The sequence below is a fragment of the Primulina eburnea genome, chromosome 4 (genome assembly GCF_022965805.1).
Source record: "Primulina eburnea isolate SZY01 chromosome 4, ASM2296580v1, whole genome shotgun sequence".
Lineage (NCBI taxonomy): Eukaryota > Viridiplantae > Streptophyta > Magnoliopsida > Lamiales > Gesneriaceae > Primulina > Primulina eburnea.
This window is the reverse complement of record NC_133104.1, coordinates 3,272,809-3,281,537: the sequence shown is the minus strand read 5'-3', so window position 1 is coordinate 3,281,537 and position 8,729 is coordinate 3,272,809.

Here is an 8,729-nt window from a genome sequence, read left to right as displayed (position 1 = left end):
ATCAAATCCTCTTCGCCCGGTTGTTTGCTTGTGCTCTCTTCCATTAGAATTTTGATAGAGAGTACTCTTGCTTTTCTTCATGAGAAACCAAGATCCATAACCAGACACTAGACAGGAACTTTGTCCCAAGAATTGTTGTCTTTGTTATACTGATTGTAAAGCTCCAAACTTGCATCAAGCCAATTACAAATTAATGGATATAATGAGTTGTGGTAAATATCATTTATCAACCCAGTGAAAATCAAAAAGAGCATAAAACCTTCTTTGTAAAATAAATGAGAATTTATAACCTCGTTTTTTTCAAATTTTAGCATAAAAAACCCCTAACTTGCGTATTTTTTTCGATTTTAATTTTTTTTATTACCAGTTTGAAATAGCAAATACTAAATCTTTTGGTTCGGAAACGTGGTCAATTTGATTTGATATTTAATTTGGAGCATATAGTAAAAGAAAAATTACATTTTTAGTTTTATATATTAACATATTTGTGGTTTTGGTATTTTATCCTGTCAAATAATCCTACATCTTTAATTTTTTTATATATCAATTTTAGTTATTTTTTCGACGTGTTTCGATTCTAATTTAGTCAGTACTTCATTTCTGACTTGTTAAACCAATCTTTTTACTGGCCTTTTTTTAATGAGTATGTGACTTCTGGAATGTATAAATATTTACGAGTTCTAATGTGCATTTAGATAGCAGTAATGTTGTGTTTATGATTTCAGATGTCTACTTGTGTTATTTATATGGATCATCTGTGAAGTTTTTGGTTTTTATCTGGACAGTTTCTGAATTTGCGCAGGATCCCTTAGTTAGGCGCGGGGTATTTTGTTTGAAAACAAATCTTTTAAAATTTCAGTTTTGGAAAAAGATTTTGTTTGAAAATTTTAAGGATTCGGTATATGACTTCGATTTTTCGTCCAGTTTTTGTTCAACAAAAAAATATTTTAGAGAAAAATCGAAAATATAGGATAAAAAATTTCATCAAAATCTACATACGACGAGCCCAAATAGACGAAGACGGGCAGAGGCGCATTTTCAGGGCGCCCCCGCACGCCCATGATCGTCCAGGCAATCGCAGGCACGCGATTTTTGGGGTGCTCCGCGTGCCCAGAACATCTAGGCAACGCAATTTCAGGCCCCTAGCGCACCTCTCAGGCATAGGGATGTCAACTTTCCCCATGGGTTTGGGCCCTGCGGGGAAAACTCGACACGGAGATGGGGATCCCCGATTTTTTCGGGTTCGGAGATTTTTTTAAATCCTCGATGTAATTCGGGGCGGATATGGGGTTATTACCCCCATATCCGAAATCCCCGAACCCGCCCCAAAAATAATATCAATAATAAAATAATAGTATTATTATTATTAATAATATAATAATAATATTATTTCTAAAATATTAATAATCTAATTATTATTATTGATATTGATATTAATGTTAAAATTATCTCTAATAATAATAGATAATAATAAGTTTTGGTTTGAGAAAATCTCCAAATTCGTCATCGTCTTATCATAGTAATATTTTTTAAACGGAGATGGGGGCAGGGATAAGAACGTGATCCCCGAAGTTTCGGGTTTGGGGATTCCCTGAACTCGAAAAAATGGGGATTGGGACGGGTATGGGGGTGGGGATGAAATTCGGGGATGTGGATGAGAATGGCAAACCCGCCCCCGGCCCGGCCCGGCCCATTGCCATCCCTACTTAGGGATTTTCTGAGAAAAATTTTATGGTTCAGATTTATTCTATTTATGGTTAAATATTCAATTGTTCAAATATTGATAAGGCTATATGTATTTAAAATAGATTGATTGAAATAAATGTCCTCAAAATGACATCTTTTCTGGAAATTATTTATATTTGAAATATAAAAATATTTGGTATATGTGATTTATATGAATATTAATCGGCTCAAAAAAAGATTAATATTTAATATAATTATATATGCCATTGTGGTGGTAAATATGTGATGGTTGTTCGATTTTTCAAATGAATAATAAATCGGTCCAAAGCAAGTTTTTTGACATGATAATTACTATCCATGTTTGACCAATGTACTAAGAAATCACTTACAAGTTAATATTTTGTCCAAAGATAAAACATTAATGGAGTGTCTGGTATCATGTTTATAAGGTTTACATTATTTGAATATATTGATTATTTTATTTTGATATTTGGTTGAATATGTATATTGGGTTTTTTGTTCTTTATTCGGATTTCACTCCATCAAATATTCATTCTAACATAAATTCTATTAATGTGTTAAATGACTCAAACTTTAAATCGTGGCAAGAGAATTTATTGATAGTTCTCAGTGCACAATGTCTTATCTTGCTTCAAGGTTGAAAGCACTAAAGGTTGACAGCTATGAGGGCTTGCTGGTGCATCTGGTTCTGATAATCATCCTCCTCAGTTTAACCAGTTCAAGTTGAGTTATAATTGCCAAAAAAGACTTGGCCTCTGAATGTGCTCGTTTTACACTGTGTTCGGAAGAGGAAATGTTGAAGCAATACATGACAAAAAGTGCTCATTATTCCTCTACCTCGAAGGATAAAGGAAATAAAAAGAATGATAAGGAAGCTACTAATACACATTTTCCGAAAAAACAACAGAATAATCCTAGTGATTCACAAAGTTCTAATATTTTTCTGTGGCAGCGATGGCAAATGAAGAAGCAATGCACTAATTATCACACTTGGCGTGTTAAGAAATGTATGCTTTTGAATATGGTTTGTTCCGAGGTTAATTTAGCTTCAGTGTCTAGACACACGTGGTGGATATATTCTTGTAAAATAACTCATATAAGTGTGTCTATAAAGGGTTGTTGGATTGTCGAAAACCCAAATGATTATGAAATATTCATTATGTTGGCGACGACAACAAAGTTGAAGTTGAGGCGATGAGAAAATTTAGATTATTGTTAAAGACTGAATTATTTTTGGATCTTTATGAAACATTTTTTGTATCATCTTTTAGACGGAATTTGATTTCTATTTCTACCTTGGACTAATTAAGTTATTTTTGTTTGTTTGAAATGGAATATTCAGTTTGTTTCATGATTCAAAATTGGTTGGTTCCGATTTTTTTATTAGGATATGATAATTTTTATTGTTTGGATGTTATTGCTTCATTAAATAAATCCCTGCAAACAAATAGAGATATTAAAAAAAAAATTAGCTAGTGAGAATTCAGTCGCGTTATGACACAAGTGATTAGGTCATATTTTTGAAAAGAGAATAATGAGACTTGTGTTAGACGAAATTCTCAAACATTTGGATTACACAGATTTTAATAATTGTTAATTGCAAAAAGGGAAAAATAAACCAACAAAAGGAGATTTGAAGCCAATAAGTGTTCAGATGTCTTAGAATTATACATACTGATATTTGTGGACCATTCCATTCGGCTTCTTGGAATGATCAACATTATTTTATAACATTCGTAGACGATTTTTCAAGATATGATTTCATTTATCTCATTCATTAAAAGGCACAATCATTGGATGTGTTCAAAAATTATAAAGTTGAAAATGAAAATCAACTTGGCTTAAATATTATTAAAAGTAGATCTGACTGTGGTTGTGAATAATATGGTATAAATGAAGGTTCAGGTGAACAACGTCCAAGACCTTTTGCTAGATTCCCAGAGGAATGCGACATCGTCCCGCAGTACACTACGTCAAGCTTGCCCACTATGAATAGTGTTGCTGAAAGACAAAACAAAATGCTCAAGGCTATGGTGATTAGTATGATTAATCATTCTACTTTACCAAAATCACTATGAGGAAATCATTAAAGACTGTATCATATTTCTTTAACAAGGTTCCAATCAAGGCAGCAACCAAAACCCTCTATGAACTTTGGACGGACAAAAAGCCTACTCTTAGGCATCTGCGCATTTGGAGATGTCCAGTTGAGGCAAGGCCTTATAAGCCTAATGAAAAGAAACTGGCTCAAGGATGATCAACTTTTATTTTGTTGGATAATTTGAAAGATCCAGAGGGTTCAAGTTTTATGATCACACAAGTAGAGTCGATTTTTGAGTCATAAAATGCTCGGTTCTTTGAGGATGTTGAGTTTGTGGGGGGAAATAAAGTAAGAGATATTGTCTTTGAAGATAAATATGTAAATGTTCTCACAGGTGTCTTGGACATTGATCATGATCACCTTTCTCAATTTGAAGAAGACAAAATATAGGAAGACAATAAATATTAGAGATCCTCCCATTCCAGATGAACAAACTCAAGCACCTCTGGAATCTATACCATTAAGAACATCTACCAGAGAGTGGAGAAATGCAATGCCAGATGATTACATTATATTTCTTCAAGAAAACGAGGTTGACATTGGACTGATGGAGAATGATCATATGAACTTCCGTCAAGCCATGTAAAGTTCTAACTCTTAAAAGTGGTATGTGGGGACCCGGACGCTAATCATCTTCTTAATTATTGTTGGGATTTAAATTATCGGTTCTGATAAACAGGGTCTAAAAAAAATTTCTTTTTAAAATGTAACTGCGGAAGGTAATGGAATCTAAATAATATACATCTCTGTATATAAATACAATTCAGTATAAAAGTAACATTCTATACAACAGTCATTCAACTACTCTAAGGTTCAATTACTAAGTTCAAGTAATAAACCTAGTCTACAGTAAGTCCGGAATCACCACGCTACTCGTCCTCTCTCTTCATATTCTTGACCCTGATCCAGCCCCACCTGTCGTCATGCACACATACAAAACAAGACAACAGCCGGATAACTCCGGTGAGAATAAATCACAGTATAAAACATGGTAGACTTGCATATACACATAGTAATTCATGAAACATGCTGTCATGAATAAAACCAAGAACAATAGTAATAGATTTCATCCTCTATGAAATCTAATCTAACTAAACATGCAACTCAAATCAGATAAACATGCATATAAACAATCTAAATCATGAAACATGCTGTCATGACTGAAAGCAATAACAATAGGTTCCAAAGTCTATGAAACCAATTCTTAAACGCATGCAGTTCTAGTCAAATCATGTCTAGACTCGACTCAACTATAACTCTAGGGATCCCGGGGTGAATAAGACGTCAATGGCTGTCACCTACTCTCCCAATCGGGGTGACTGTACGTCTTATTCTTAGACTTCGGTCTGAGCTGTATCGACGGCTGACAAAGGAGTCATGGCTGCTCCTAAGTTGAGATACACCGAACATCTAGATAATTGACAATGACTGTCAACGACTCTCCTATCTTAGATGCAATGAATATCAATCTGTAAACAAAGCACAATCATATTCATATCTGAATATGGCAGTAATCTCATATCAAAGCATAAACATCTCAAAGTATAAATAACAGTCTAGTATGTGATTTTATTGGGAAACTCAAAATGAGATCTCATTTGAGTTGTGGCTTCCCGAATATCACATGAATTATACCTTTGTCTTCCTGGTCTGACGAAGACGAAGTCTCGAATCTGTCCATATCAAATCTGAAATGACAATATCAAATACACTGAATCAATGTATAACTCAATTCACAAGCTGTTCTGATCAATACTCAACTCAGTATATAATCTGATCAATATCTGAACAATATACAATCTGATTCATATCAATGATATCACGATATAATCGAAATCATAATCGATCTGATCAATCTGAATCAACTGATGTTTCAACGGTATAATAATACAATCTTGTAACACTGTCAATCTCAACATCACAGATATCATATCTAAAGGCATAATCAATACCATATCATCCTTCTTCTAATTCTAGTATGTCAATATCTATTGAATTCAACTCAGGATCTGCTGAAAGTCATAATACAAACATACTGTATAATTTCTTCGATCTGACTTCATAACATACTGAATAATCTATCCAGAACACATAAGCATGATTATCTCTCTATTCTTGAATCAAGAATAATACAATTCCAGTGTTTAATCTCAGATAATATCTTCTGAAATTCATAACAATTGTATAAACAGTCTGTTCTTTAATCTGACTTCGATTATACAATATCTACGGTAGCAGAAACACCATATCTGAATCATATTCAATTCTGACAATATGATATTTCTAAAATATCTCAAAACGTAAAAAAACTTACGTCCTTGTATAGCTCGTAGCGAGAGAAACACAATACTGCGTTCGGATTCGAATTCGGATACACGGATTCTTCGAAATCACAAATCTAAAAGGCGTAAGGATTTTTCTCTCAAAAGTTTCGCCCTTTTCTGAATTCTGAAGGAAAGAGACGTGTAAGTCACATATATATATATATATATATATTTCAATTGCATGCAACCCAAGTGGCAAAATCTTCATAGTGCACGTCGCACCGCGGGTGCGGTCCTTGCTGCACCGCGGGTGCGCTCCGTGCTCTGATCCCTATCCATTTTGCAGAAGCTGAGACCGCGGGTGCGGTGTTATCATTACCGCGGTTGCGGTGTCATCAGCGCGGGTGCGCTCCGTCTAATACCGCGGGTGCGGTGTGGGTACTGTAAAATGCTTCAACTTACTGCCACTCCACCGCGGGTGCGGTCTCTTCCTCACCGCGGGTTCATGCATTCTCATAGCTTCCGAGTCTCACGTTAACGAAGATTAATAATCTTGGTTTATCAATTCTATAATTCTCGGGCATTACATGGTATGATGCCATGAATGAAGAGATAAAGTTCATGAAGGACAATGAATTATAGGATCTTGTCTCATTGCCTAAATGTACAAAGCCCATTGGTTGCAAATAGATATTTAAAACCAAGAGAGTTTCGAAAGATAATGTGGAAAGATATAAGGCTCGTCTTGTCGCTAAAGGCTTTACACAGAAAGAAAACATTGATTAAAGAAAGGCTCTTTAAGGATTATAATGGCTTTAGTGGTGCATTTCTATCTTGAGCTTCATCAGATGGATGTAAAGAATGTGTTTCTAAATGGTGGCATTGATGAAACTATTTATATGATGCAGAAACACAAATAAAATGGTTTGCAAACTAAAGAAATCCATTTATAGGCTCAAACAGACATCTCGACAATGAAATTTCAAATTTCATCAAGTCATCATCTCATTTGGTTTTGATATGAATTTGGTCGATGATTGTGCGTACCATGAGTTCAGTGAAAGTAAACATATTTTTCTGGTTTTATATGTTGATGAAATCCTACTTACTAGCAACAATATAGAATTGTTGCATAACACCAAGAGATTTCTAGCTAAGGATTTTTAGATTAAAAAGATCTTGGTGATGCATCTTTTGTGCTGGGTATCCAGATACATTGGGATCGATCTCGATGTATTCTTGAATTATCTCATAAATACTATATCGAGAAAGTTCTCAACCGATGTGAGATGCAAGACTGTACACCAACGGATACCCTTGTGGATAAATGAGACAAATTTAATCTTAAACAATGTCCCAAGAAGAGGAAAAAAAATGCAGAAGATTCGCTATGCATCTGCAGTGTGGAGCATAATGTGTGCTTAGGTTTGTACACGTCGTGATATTGCATTCGTGACATGAATGTTGAGACGATTTTTAAGTAATCCAGTAGTGGAACATTGGAAATCAGTCAAAAGAGTTTTACAATACCTACGGAGAACAAAAAGATTATACGCTCATATATCAGAGGTTGGATCAGCTTGAGATCGTTGGGTATACTGACTTAACAACTCAAAATAATAGCTATGCATTTTTAAAATATAATTTAGTGATATAGTTATGTTAAACAATATAAGTTTAATTTTGAATAATAATATAAAACAGATATTATGCATAAACATAATTTTGTTATGAGTAGGTCTCCTGTGAAGCGGTCTCACGAATCTTTATTTGTGAGACGAGTCAATCCTACCGATATTCACAATAAAAAGTAATATTCTTAGCATAAAAAGTAATACTTTTTCATTGATGACCCAAATAAAATATCCGAAAATTATGTTTAAAATTTTTTTATACCAATGAATAGATATACCGAGAATTTCGATAAGCATACCAATTACACTGGAATATATCAAGATTTCAGTATGGTATCGTTATATACCGAAAAAAATTATATTTTTAAAATTTTGCAAATTTATTGTTTAAAAATATTATATATTTTAAAATATTTAAATATTATTTCGATATTCCGATAGAAATTTTCAAATTTCATATCATTATCGTACCGAAAAATTCGATATCATTACCGTGTGGTACTGAAATCTTCGGTATACCGAAAATTCGATATTTTTCGGTAAGGTAATCTTGGTATACCGAAAGTTCGATATTTTTCTCACCCATAGATGCATGTGTTTCTGTTATGTTTGAGTTTGTATGTTCTGTCTGTCATGTGAGTCACCCCTTGTTTCCGGCAGATCAAAGTTCTATATGTGCTATGGTATACGTGAGTTATCTTTTGTTTCTGACAAGTCAACGTACTGCGTGTATCACGTGAATGTAAGATCACCTCTTGTTTCTCAGTAGTCAACATGCTACATGATAGAGATTATGTTATTCTACTTATGTCTGAATTCTGATATTCTATCGACGTGTGTGTTGATTATTTATTGTTATGAGAGATTTTATCGTACCATTGATGTCGAATTAGTGGTTTGATGCAGGCATATGCCGAATGATTTTGTCTTTAGGTAATAGTCCAGATGATGAGGACGGATACATATAATATGTGAGCGAGATTGTTAAGGAATAAGACAATTTGAGACGTCTAGTAGTTGAGC